Below are 14,672 nucleotides of genomic sequence, written 5' to 3' on the forward strand. Positions count from 1 at the left end.
GAAATTTAAACAGTGTATACAATGTACTTTGAGAATATTGTATTTTTATTACTCAATTAAATAGAAAATCTATATAGTTGAAATAACTATGCATGTAATTTTTGAGTACATTGCCTCTAATCTTAAGAAAAAATTATGCCTCACAACTCCAGTATTTCTAAAGAAAACTATTTAAATTGGTAAAATTCACTTGTTTTTGGTTACTTTTCTATATTAATTTCTTAAAATAGCCAGAACTCTGGAATTTCTTGCCTTTTGTTTTATTGTACTTCATCACTGAGCAGCTTAATTAAAGAGTTGATGGCAATAAAATGAACACAGACTAGAAGGCAAATAGAAGGGAAAGGTATATATATATATATATATATACCTTTCTCTCTCTCCTATATATATATATATATATATATATATATATATATATATATATAGGAGAGAGAGAAGAGAGAGAGAGAGAGAGAGAGAGAGAGAGAGAGAGAGAGAGAGATTTTCCCTTTACAGAAGAGACAGTCTATAGTCAATCTAAGTGACTTAATAGATTCATCTTAAAATGCCTATCCCATACTACTGATTGGGGTAAAGCCTTTCAAATTAAGGTAATACAGATTTTTTTAAATGATGTGTTACATATATGTATTTTTTTTTGTATGGACATTGTAAAGATTCTGAAAAGCTATGGAAAAATAAAGAGGTATCCCTAGATAGAAAACAGTAAACTAGAGAAAAATGTTGATTCTTGGAGATAAAAAAACAATAAGTTTGGTTTAATAACCATAGAACAATGACTATTGATCATTGACATAATTTCTCAGTGATGCTAATTATTTAGAAGTTTAATACAGTTTACTCAATAAAAGAATACCATAGTACAGGACATTGAGAAAGCACACAATAAGCACATTTTATCTTTCTTTTACCTGAAAATGAAAGAATATATCCTGGATTACAATGCATCTTAAGACTAATCAAGAAGAAAAATCTAGTCCCATTGTGTGTGTGTATATATATATATATCTATATATATATATCTATATATATATATAATATATGCTTTAAGCATAAGTTTGGGTATGTTATTAGTATTGTCTAAATAGTTGTTTGGATTATATCTCAAGAAAAATTTAATAAATTTGCAAAAGTAGCCCTAATTTTTATAAAATAATTAAACGCCAAATATTATGGCGATACATGCATATTCATGTTATAGTAGCACAATTCATAATAGTCTAATTATGAAATCAACTTAGGTCTTCATCAACAGATGAATACATAAAGAAAATTTGTGTTCATACACAATAAAATTTTTCTCAGCCATAAAAAAGAACAAAATTACACAATTTGCAGGAAAATGAACAGTAGAGAATATTATGCTAAGTGAGTTTAGCCAGTCTCAGAAAATAAAGGGTTTTATTTTTTCTCATATGTAAAAGCTAGAAAAAAATAGCAGAAAGAGACTTCACTTAAATAAGAAGAAAGATCAGCAGAATTGTGGTAGGCGATTGGGGAGCAAGATGGAGGAAGATAAACAAAATCTGAGAAAGAAAACAATTTAAATATTGTTATCTCTATATATGATAGTTTCACTACCAATCTCACCAACATGTATCTGGAGAGAGAAAAGGGGAATGGTATGCAGAGAAGTACATAACGTGTTATATGTGCATGAACCATTTTATGTTGCATTATGATGTTTAATTACAATGGACCAATCAGATTAATCTGCCAAGACATCCTGCTGCCTCGGCATCTATGTGTTGAGACCCCACTCCACATAGTTAATCGGCAAAAAAGCCCCGAGAAGGAGGTATCGTCTCTGGCCAAAGTACCCCCCACTTTTAGATACCCTTCACTATTATTCCTTTTAACTTTCTACACGAATTGCTCCAGTGATGTGAAATCAGGACTATAAAAAAAAAACTGAGTCCGTGGAAATAAACTCTCTAATAATTTGTCTAAACGTCCTTGGCTCTGCTCAACAATAATGAGAAACTGGCCAGAATTCAGGTACTGTGATAAGCACCCCAGCTGCAGCAATCACAAATGGCCTCCGACCTTCATCACTATCCATTAACTCCGACAAAGTAGCTCAGTTCAAAGTAACTGTTTACCCTTGAAATTCTGCCTAGAGACAGAGAAAAACCTTATGTGTGACCTTAAAGCAATTTAGTTGATAAACAACTTAGCTGCCCAAATACAATAGACCCAAAGAAAAAGACTGTTGACTGACCGCATAGTTAGAAATAAATATGACAAAATAAAGGACAGACGTTCTAAATATATATGTATGAAGGAAAGGAAATACCGTAAGAGTAAGAAAAGCATTTTTGCATGAAGAAGAGCTTATCATAAAAAAGTGCCAACTGGGAAAGAAAGGAATTAGAAAGTTAGAAGCAGGCTGCAGAGAGTTTGTGATAGAGAAATGGATTATTAAAGATGAGTAGGCTTTTAATAGGCTTGTTGTCTAAAGAAGAGTGCTCAGCAGTTAAGGAAATACATCTGACAATTAGAACTAAGAACCTTGTGGTGTTGTTTGTGGTATTTTGTCTGCCAAACTGTGTTGTGAGTATGCTTAAGCTTTCAGATTTAGAAGATAAGATGTCAACACCTGAAGAAACTCCATCACATCCACCTGAATCACCACATTTCCCCACACTTGCTATATGAACTGAGCCCAAAAAGATGGAAAAGTTCCAGGAAAAGTTAAAGAAGATTCCCCGAGAAGCTCCCAATCCTTGACTATTCTGGGAGGCTGCCACCTGGAACTGCTTATCTACAAGATCTTGGAGAGAAACAGGAGTTAATTCTTCAAAGGCCAACAGCCAGCTGAAAGATACCCATCCCCCCTTTTCTCTTAACTTTACTGGGGAAGGGTATAAATTTCTTGGGGTTTTCGTAATAAAGTGTCATTGGCTCAAAAAGCCTTTGTCCACCTCAGATTCTTTCCAAAGCGTCGTCATTTAGGGACCTAAAGAAAATTCAGTCCCTAAAGGAGAAAGAATCGCTGCAGACAAGAGGCTGCAGAACTCCACCTGCCTTTTGCCCCATCTTTCTGAGGATTTGACCGGGAACGGACAATAACGACCCGACTGAGATTAGTCTGTGACATTAATCCAAGGATGTTTGTAAGTTAGAGGAATAATGAGGACTCAGATGATATTTTAGAAAAATACAGACTTTATATTTGATTTCAAATACCAAGTACACATAAAATACAATATAGAAGACTTTCATTAACCCATAATTAATACTATTGGGAATTGACTCAAAATTCTTCTTCATGAGTCTACATATACCATTATAGATTAAAAATAATACATATATGAAATACTATTATAGATCAAATAAAGCAAAGTCTCTCTCTCTCTCTCTCTCTCTCTCTCTATATATATATATATATATATATATATATATATATATATATATATATTCCAGTATCTAAAAAGCTTTAGTGAAGTGTCAAGAACATGCTTGGTAAAGGTCCAGTTATACTTTGTTCATTAGCCAATATCTGGAAATCTCTTACCCTTTGGGTATCCCTCTTTAAAAGATTTCTTGACATTTGATATGAATCTAAAGAAAGTTTAGCCAAAACATTTTGATAACTAGAAACGATGTTATATAAAGAATAAGTTAGTGAAACATTTATATCACACACAAAAATATACTGGAAGCCATGAACATTGGTAAATACTCCAGATGTATTAGAGGAAGGGAATAAAAATTAAGTAAATTATTTAATTAAAATAAATTAAAGAGAAGATTTTATTGCCTCTCAGAAACAGATTTTCTAAAGTTTAACATTATAAAATAATGGGATTAATAATTTTGTGGGGTGTCATTTTCCTTTAAATAGAAAGTCAGTATAAAATTTTCTAGAATATTGAAAGAGAGAATTTCAATACGGCCAGGAGATAAAGTTGATCACTACATTTTCATCCAAGTCTCAACTCATTAAATCTTTGAGAGAAATTTTGTGTGTCATATATTCTTTGTGAAAAATATGCTATATTCTAATATTTTTAAAATTATATATAATTGTAATCTACTATATGGAGTACTTATTGACCAATTCATATACTTAGACATGTTAACCCATACTTATCTTACAGTTACAATATAGACCAATTCCAGTTTTAATATATTTAGAACTTTCCAATGCAGAATTACTTGTAATATTTTTCTATTTAAGTTGGGAGTTTATATTTCATATTACTTGCACATCTCACAAATACATCATGAAAAACAATGCAGGTATATATACAGCTTTTTATGATTACTTTTCTATTTTCAGCAGAGATGTAAAGAATAGAAATATAGCTTCTTATTTTATTTGTAAGGGTTTACCATCTTGACCCTGATGTCTACAAGCTACTCATATCATTAGTAAGCTCAAATACTGCATGTATACTTGGTAAACATTTGTTCTCTGCCCAAAACAGTTGAAAAAGTGCAAGAATATGATATATAAATCAAGTTGTAAGATGAGGGGAAACACATGACCCTTTAATTTCTATGACTGGCTAATATCTATATAATGTTCTCTAAGTCCATCCATTTTTTCTGCAAATGACAAAATTATTTTCTTATTTATTGTTGAGTAGAACATTGTGTATATATATCCCACTGAGATTATGTATAACCCCGGTCAAAATGGCAATCATCAAGCAGTCCAACAATAAATGATGGTGAAAATGGAAAATAGGAATTCTTCTACACTGTGGGTGGATTAGCAAATTAGTCCAGCAACTATGGAGATTGTAGAGACTACTCAAAATATTTGAAGTGAATTCACTCTGTGAACCAACTATACTACTTCTGAATATCCTTCCAAAGGGACATGAAATAATTAAAAAAAACTACTTTGAGAGAATGATGAAGTATAGCGGCTACTACCAATAATATAATAGGAACTGGATGACCCAAATTCACAAACTTATCAGGCTTTCAGAAGAAATAATATCTAGCATGAAAGCTGAGCAGTTGTATCAATGACAAGCATAATAGAAAGGTGCTTTCCAGATAGCAGAAAAATGGTAAGTGTAACAACCTGACCATATAAAAGTAATATATAAGGAACTTAAATTTGTTCAGAAAGTTTGCAGCATTGGCTGTAAAAAGGGTGATATGAATCTGAAAAAATAAGGCAGAACAAAATAATAGAAAGCAATATTATTAATAATAAACTAAAGTAAAATTGAGAACTTCATTCTGTCAATGACTAAGTTTCTTTGAACATATCTTTTTTATTGAAGAGGGAATAATCAATATAATTTTACATGCTTGTAATCCCAGTGCTTGGGTGGCAGAGGCAGGAGGATCATACAGATTCGAAACCAGCCTCTCTGGCTTAAGAGCCCCTGTTTCCAAATAAAAATATGAAAAAATAGGTCTGAGAGTGTAGCCCGGAGGTGTGTAGCCCGGAGGTAGAAGGGTTTCCAGGAACCCCAGTACCACCAAAATGTGTGTGTGTGTGTGTGATATATATATATATATATATATATATATATATATATATATATTTTTTTTTTTTTTTTTTTTTTTTTACATAGAGGAAGATCAATCCTTCTACATGTTCCTAGGTAGAGGTATATAGTATATGAAATAGACATAGAAATCGATGGTTACAATCTTTTTATATATATTTTTTATATTGGTGGATTGTACTCATACATCTTAAATAGATACAGAATGGTAGAGGCATGCATGCACACATCATTCATTTAGCAATTCTCTAATTCCCACCACATTCCCTCCTGCTCCCTGTTTTTCATGTTCTACTTATAGTAATTGACATTAACATACTTGTGAATATATAACATGTTCATTAGGGAATTTTCCTCTTTTTCCATATCCTTCAGTTAAGTCACTTTCTTTACTCGTCTAAGGTTTGACCCTTTTTGTCTAGAGTCCCTCGAATTGTCCATTTTTTCCCTAGCTTCTGCATATTGAGGAGAGCATCCAATTCTTTACTTTTTCTGAACTAATCTCACTTAGCATAATGTTCTTTAGGTCCATCCATTTTCCTGCAAATAACATAATTTTGTTTTTTTTATGGCTGGTAAAATTTCATTATATGTGTACACACACACACACACACATATGTATATATATGTATACACTATATATAAAACATTGTATACATATTCCATATTTTTGTAATTCAATCATTTGTTGATGGACATTCTGGTTAGTTCCATAGTTTGGAAATTGTGAATTGCATGGCTATAAAGATAGTTATGTATATATTAGTCTGAAATAAACCTAACCAAGTAGATAAAACACCTCTATGAGTAAAATTATAAAACATTGAAAAAGAAATAGAAGAAGACCTTAGAAGATGGAAAGACTATCCATATTCTTGGATAGAAAGAATAAATATTATTAAAATGACCACTTTCACTATTTGCAGATGACATGATATTATACTTAGAAGACTCAACAAACTCAACTAAAAGACTAATAGAACTAATCAACAAATTCAAAAATGTTTGGGTAAAAAATCAATCTTAAAAAAGTTCGGAAGTGATGGGTCCAGCCCATCAGCGGTGGGGCTGACCAAGAAGGTTGAGTGCTGACTGTCCAAACAGAACCACATGGGCCAGGAGACGTGTCAAGCACAATCTCATTTATTTCTCTCAGGCAATCCAATTTAAAGCAAAAAAAACTGCAAGGGGGATTTCCAACAGGAAACTATTCTAACCTATCAAGCTAAAGGTCACTCTTGCATGTGCAAAGCACATAACTTGCAGCCAATCATTGTCCAATGCACGAGGGGTTCACGAGCACGGAAGCATTATATGAGCCAATAAGGCTTAACATTACCAAATTGGACTAGGGGGGGCAAGGAGAGTAGTTACGCCCTCCTTATCTGCTCGGTGCTACATGTTGCTGATTCATCAGAAGTTCTGTCAGGCGGTTAAGCAGACCCCAACACAGAAGCTTTTCTTTATACCAACCATAAATCCACTGAAAAAGAAATCCAGAAAACACTTCCACTCAGGATATCCCACACAAAAAGAAAATACTTAGGAATAAATTTAACCAAGCCACTTACGTGGCTGAAACAGGATAGCAGGATTTTTAAATAAAAATAATTTTTTTTTCAGCTCTAGGTTAGAACCTAGGGATTCTAACTCCAAGCTATATCCCCAGCCCTTTTTTTTTTTTTTTAAACAGGATCTCACTGACTTACAAAGGGCCTCACTAAGTAGCTGAGGCTGTCCTCAAACTGTGATTCTCTTGCTCAGCTTCCCAGATGCTGGGATTACAAGAATACACAACCATGCCCTGCTGAAGCCAGCCTCAGAAACAAATCAAGACCCTCAGCAAATTAGTGAAAATTTGTTTCAAAATAAAAAAAATAAAATAAAAATAGATCACCTTATTTGCTCATCAATAATTTCTAAATGAGGAGAATGGGGAGGGGAATTCCCTAATGCACATGATATACATTCACAAACATATCAAAGTCAATCATTTAGCCAAATATGAGAAGGAGGGAGGGAAAGAGATGGGGTGGGAATTGAGCAAAGGCTAAATGAGTAAAGTGTGCATGTATGCCTCTATCATCTGTTCCCCACTAAGATGTATGACTACAATTCACAGATAAAAAAAATTTAAAAAATAAACAAAAATAGGACTGGAGATGTAGTTCAGAGATAGAATTGCCCTGGGTTCAATCCCTAGTACCCCCAAACAAACAAGAAAACAATAAAACAAAAATAAATAAAAATAATTTAGAAAAAATTAAAAAATCTAATTTAAAAAATTCTTTTCTAAAAGACTAATCCTGTATACTCAAAAGTTCTTAACCTGATAAATGTGTACTTTTCTATAATAAACATTTTAAAAAGCACATGAGAAATATTGATATCATTAAATCAAGTTAACAATATTATACTATTTTTAATTTTTAAGAATAAGGAAATATTAAAAACTAATAAATATTTTAAATTATGTGATAAATAACATCAAGGTCTTACCAAATTTCAAGCCTGTTCTGAGAACTTTTGTATATGTTTGAACATGTCACTTCATATTCATAATTAAAAATTACAGCCATTATTATATTTACCCTTCTGATGAAGTGATAGAGAACACACTGGAGTCATTTGCCCCAAATCTCAAAGTGAAGAAGTTACAAAATATAGAGGCTAACTCTAGAATTTCTATTCTTAATCCTCTAGAATTTCTATTCTTAATCCTGGGGCCACATGGCTCATGTGGTGATAACTTCTTTCTGTCAAGCATTTACTCTATGTTAGATGCACTTGTCATGTATCATCACATTAATTCAGCAAAAGACTAGCTTAGTAGCAATAGCAAGTGTTATATAATATATTATGCAATTCTATGAGCATTAAATAACACTGAGCAGTCACACTATTAGCCCAGCTTCTGCTATATAGTAAATATAAGATGTATATTAATATTAATACTATTTCTATGTGCATAATATCAAAATGATTTATGCCAAAGGTTTTATTGATTGTACTATAGTAACAGAAAATAAATCAGAAAACTGTACTATTCAAATCTTATGAATATTAAATCATTTTGAAACCTCTCTTTGTTCTTAGTTTATCTCTATACTTTTTATACTTCACAGTTTCCTTTTTATACAATAATATTGATAATTTTTAGTGTAGATCTCATGAGTATAATAACTGTCAACTTAACTTAGACATTTTATTTTTATTTTTATTTTTTATTTTATTGGCAGGTCTGGGGGTGGAACTCAGGGGCATTCGACCTCCGAGCTACACGTCCTGCCCTATTTTTTATTCTTTATTTTGAAACCGGGTCTCACTGAGTTGCAGAGGGCCTCACTATGTAGTTGAGGTTGTCCGCGAACCGCAATCTTCTGGTCTCAGCCTCCCGAATGCTGGGATTACAAGTGTGTGCCACCACGCCCGGCTTAACTTAAACATTCTAATGCCTCACAACAAGTTGGTAGGGAAGGTTAAGTAACAAAGTTAAAATTCTATTCATACTGTGTATATAGGCAATGTATGCCATATTTAAATTTATGGAATTTTAAGTAGGATTGAAATACTGTATAAGAAGAACGGTTACCTGTATTCATTTCAATACTATATTGTTACAAAGATAAGAGGTTTGTCTTATGTAGTGCACAACCAACTTTCAAGTCATTGATAACAAAAAAGTCCAGAGTGCTAGGATATCATCAAGGTGAATCATGATTTATGTGCCTCCTTTAGGTATAAAAGGGGGCTGCAGGGAAGTAGCTGCATTGTAATGAGATAGCTTTTTTTGTTTGGTAGTAAAACTATTAGACCCATGCTCTCTCAAAATATAATCAAGAGAGTCAAATTTAAATAAGAACTGAAATAACAATCATATTAAGTAAAGAAGTCGAACCAATAATATCTGTGTGTTTTCTTTCAAAAACAGGTTTCTAGTTCCCACATTAAAAATTATATGACTTATACAATGAATAGATTTACAAGCTTAACCTTTAAAAATCTATGTAACTACAACTCTAAGGAAAACATCACTACTTACACATATTATTTCAAGTCTAAATCTTATCCAGCATTATTCCTTGAAATCAGGTCATACCGACCTTTGACTGACCTTCATCTAGCCTATGATAGACTGCTATTTGTTATGGTATGCAATCTTTAAATTTCTTGATTTTTTCTAGAACAGTTATCTTGACTTGTTCACACAAAACATTTTAATAGTCTTGAGATGATGAACTTGGTTGCTTTTGTTCTTTTCACAAAGCGTGAAGAATTCAAGTATCTTGTCTAGAGAAATAGTTTGGTACAAGAAAAGCTTGACATTCATCCTAAGCTGTCAGATGACAATGTCTGTGTTCTTATCTCAACACTACTTAGCAGTTGAGAGAATAAAAATGTAAGTACAACTAATGATTCTTGAATTTTAAAATACTCCTGGGCAACTTTTCTATTTATGCTATCCTAGATTCATTAAGCATGGGTATATGTGCTTCTGATTTGTTATGATGTTGTATACTATTATCTATAATTTTTTCTCTGTACATGACTTGGAAGGTTTTCTATATTGTAAAATGTCAGGACATAAAATTAAAATTCCTTAACATGTTATTTTAAAATAATCAGGTTTGAGATGACATGATCTTGTAAATATTGCAGAAAAGTTATAGTATCTCTAATTACTAATTCACAGTCATATTTTGGTTCTAATGCTGCTTCTTCCATGGAGCCTTCCGTAATCATTCTCCTCTGCACTGCTTATTATAATATCCTCTTCATTTCTTTCAGAAAATATCCCAGTGACTAAAATAATCTTATTCATTTGTGTCCATTTCTCATACATTATATATTTTTATTGGTGCATTGCAGTCATACATCTTTATGGGGTATACGATGATAGAGGTATACACGCACACACCATTCATTTAGCCCTTCTCCAGTTCCCACCCCATTATATAAAATGTGCTTTTCACACATGAGCAAGATCTTGTTACTGTTTTTTAATATTGCATCTTCATCTAGGAAAGGGATGTTTTATGAATATAGCTAAGAATGAAAAAATGAACCAATGAGCATTCTTATTCACAGCATTTATTTTGTATTTTCTCATTTTTTTATTAAAATTACACAACTAGAAAAAATATAGTGAACATTGATTTTACAACTTCATCTCTACTTGTGTTTCATTGCTCAAACATGATTAAATTTTTAGGCAAAAGTTCTAAAAAGCAACATTATTTTTTAAGTATAGTTTGTATAGCTAAAAATCATTTAAAGCATGGATTGTTAAAGATACATAATTGTAAAACCTACTTAAAATATTTTCTGTATAAGTCCCAGTCGCATATTTTTATATATGTATGATTGATGAGATCAAACAGCTTTGTTTTTATTTAGATAGATATTTTGCATCCCATTAAGCTGTATAAATACAATGCACCAATAAAATAATTTTAAGAATGAGGAAATAGGGAAAGTGTGCTGCTCAGGTTTTCTTTTAAAAAACTAATTATAGCTATCTATTTAGCATTATCAAAGAGCAAAGGCACTGTGCTAAAGTGTTGAAAGGGATTAAAAATGACATGGAATTTCCTCTCATAAAAAATAAATAAAAACTAAAAAATAGTAATGCTGTAAGCAGACTGTTTAGCTGCTAGGGTATAGTTAATATATTTTGTACATGAACAAAATTAAAAAGTGTGCAGTCAATAAAACAATATTTAAAATGAAAAATATGTGAAATGAATACCAAAAAAGGAACAGTGATACTTTGATATAATAGCTTTATTCAAGAAATTATTTATTATGCAGACTTTCTGCATAACAGATAAATGTTAAAAGTTTGCATTTGTTGGGAATTCTTTTAAAAGGCAAAATAATATATTAATAATTTTTATATATGTAATCCTGGAAACAATAATCAAATGTGGTATTATTATATCCAGTTGTCAAGGTTTATTCATGAGTAGGTCTTATGAGGAGTCAGAGCAGGCAGTTGAATTCATCATATGATTTGAAAATTTTTGAGAAATTATTTTTACTTAAAATATCTCCCTCATTACCTTTCTCTGTGCCTGAACATTTTATCTTTAGAAATCTCTCTTGGGTTTTAACTTTAGTTCCCACTTAGTCCTTGGAAGTGTGACTCTTCTCTATTTTACAAATGATTTTTGGGAGTTTGTTTGGAGACTCAGTGTGGATATTGTCTCCTAGATTCACCCTCCCCAAACCAAAACCAAATAAATAATAATCCACAGCTTTCCAATGACAGGGAAGTCTTTATTTCATGAAGTTCTTATACCTACAAGAGCAAAAGTCATCTTTTTTTTTTTTTTTTTTTTTCTGGAAAGATCAGCCAATCATCCCTGAAGTAGCTAGCCCTTAATTTGCCCTTGAAGGGCATCTGCTGAGCAGAATCAGAAGTCAGGGGAAAGGTCATGAGTAGGAATAGAAACAAGACATTAAAATCTTCTAACTTTAAGGTAAGATAATTTTCAATCTAACCCTTCAGCTTACTAAAGAAACTGAGTATTGAAAATATTGTAGTTTACTCAGAAAAAAAGTTCTAAATAGAAAAATTGCTCCCACATTTCCTAACAACTATTTATTTTTTACTGGTGTTCATAATTGCCTCTTTCTCAATTTAGGAAGAACAAACACATCTCATGCTTAATTGTTCATTGATCTGAGCTTATTTCTATTTTGTATGTTTTGTTATTTTGTTGGTGGTGGTGTCCAAAAGGTTACTGTTATGAATTAAGCTACATATGCAGTTTTTAAGCCAATAAAGGTAAAGATTCAAAGAAAACTTCAATCCATTATTTAAATATTATTTTTATACTTCTAAGTTTCAATTTATGAGTAATACACATAAAATATTTAGTCCCTAATCTTTTCTATTCCTATTTTCTCTTTTAATTTAGACTATTACTTTTTAATGCACCATATGCCTTGCTTATCTACTGTCCATTTCCTTCACCAGAATTAAACTTCATGAGGCCACAGATTTTTATTGATTTTTGTTTATTGCTATATTCCAGTATCTCCAAATGATTGGATATATCCTGCCACTAGTAAGATTTTCTGAACGAATGGATGAAATTTGAGGGAAGATAAGCACAATCTTTATTACAAAAAATGCTAACAGTAATACTACTACCACTAGTATGATTTCTAATCCCAGGTATAATAAATATACAAGGCCAGTGAACATGTTTTAAAAAGGCAATGATGGATGAATCATGGGAACCCTGCAGAACACAGTAATATGAGAACAACAAATAACATTGTTAAGTGGTCTGTTTCTTTGCAGCTTGGATGCCCTTCTTAAGCCAGTACTGTTTTCCAGCTTCTCAGGCTGCACTACAAATCACTGCAAGGTTTATAGAATTTTTTTTCACTTCTTCCTCCTTCTCATTTCAAAATCCCCTAATGAATAAAGACAAAAATATAAAGAAATTCACTTCAGTCAATCTTCATGTTTTATTCAGTTTTCTCCTGTGTATATGTAGTATCTAGATACTCTTTAATTAGCTTCCTTGGGCAGAAAAGTCTGGTTTGGAATGTTAAAAAATAATAGGATCCAGAGGACAATTCAAGATAAATATAATGTTGGTTTGTCTGATAAAGGGTGAAAATTGCTTGATATTGTTCTAGTTTAAGTAGTATATACTATTTGATTATAAGATAAAAAAAGCTGTCAGAAAACCTGTACACACACACACACACACACACACACACACACACACACATAATTAAAAATGTATTTTCTCTCATCTGTAATCCTAGTATTTGGGAGGCTGAGATAGGAAGATCTAAGGTTCAAATCCACCTTTAGTAGCTTAGAGAGACTCTGTTTCAAAATAAATAATCAAAAGGTACAAGGGGTATATCTCAATGGTGAAACACTGCTGGGTGCAATCTCCAGCAAAAATCTCTCTCTGTCTCTCTCTGTCTCTCTCCATCTCTCTCCGTCTCTCTCTGTCTCTCTTGCTCTCTCTCTCTCTCTCTCTCTCTCTCTCTCTCTCTCACACACACACACACACACACACACACACACACGCACACTTCTGTTCTTCATATCTCTCAAAGATATAAGAATATTAAAAATTTTTTGATTTTTAAATATAAGATGTAATCCCTAAGATTGTCATCAATATTTTAGCAAGTTATAAATGAGAAATTCAATGTATCTTTTAGGGATAACTAACAATGGTGTCCAGTTTCCATACAAACTATAGAAATGCCCATGTACTCATGTCTGTTTTGATTTTGATTGACTACTTAACATGTTAGCTTGGCTTCAACCAAAAGCTTTTTCTTTTCTTTTTTTCTTTCTTTTTTTTTTTTTTTTGGTGGTACTGGGGTTCCTGGAAGCCCTTCTACCTCTGGGCTACATTCCTAGCCCTATTTTATTTTTGGAAACAGGGTCTTTTAAGCCAGCGTGGCTGGCTTCGAACCTACACGATACTCCTGTCTCCGCCTCCCAAGCACGGGGATTACAAGCGTGCACCACCACGTCCGGCCAAAAGCTTTTTCTGATCCATTGAGTATATATGATAGATGTGATTTAAGCTTTTTATGTTATGTAAAGAACATAACTTAAAATGTCATTATTGAGCTGGGCATGGTGGTGCACGCTTGTAGTCCCAGCATTCGGGAGGCTGAGACTACAGGATCGCGGTTTGTTGATAGCCTCAGCTACTTAGTGAGGCCCTCTGCAACTTAGTGAGACCCAGTTTCAAAATAAAGAATAAAAAGTAGGGCAGGGGTGTAGTTCAGAGGTCGAATGCCCTTGGGTTCCATCCCCAAACCCACAAAAAAAATGTAATTATTACATTTTACTGCATTAGGGAAATTCATTATAAAATTCATTAGAAAATGTAATATTACATTATTACATTAAGGAAATTTCTAATGTACATGATGTACATTCACAAATATATCATAGTCATTCACTAAGCCAAACATGAGAAGGAAGTAAGGGTGAAGAAATGGAGTGGAAATCGGGGAAGAGCTAAATGAGTGTGCATGTATGCCTCTACCATCTTGTACCCCATTAAGGTAAAAAATTTAATTATTTTTTTACTTTTTTTATTTTTATTCATACATTATAGTTTCACATCATACTATGTATAACATTGACAATGGCATATATTCACACAGTACTTGGTGTCCCACTCTTCCTCCCCA

The sequence above is a fragment of the Muscardinus avellanarius genome (genome assembly GCF_963383645.1).
Source record: "Muscardinus avellanarius genome assembly, chromosome: 2".
NCBI classification, from domain to species: Eukaryota; Metazoa; Chordata; class Mammalia; order Rodentia; family Gliridae; genus Muscardinus; species Muscardinus avellanarius.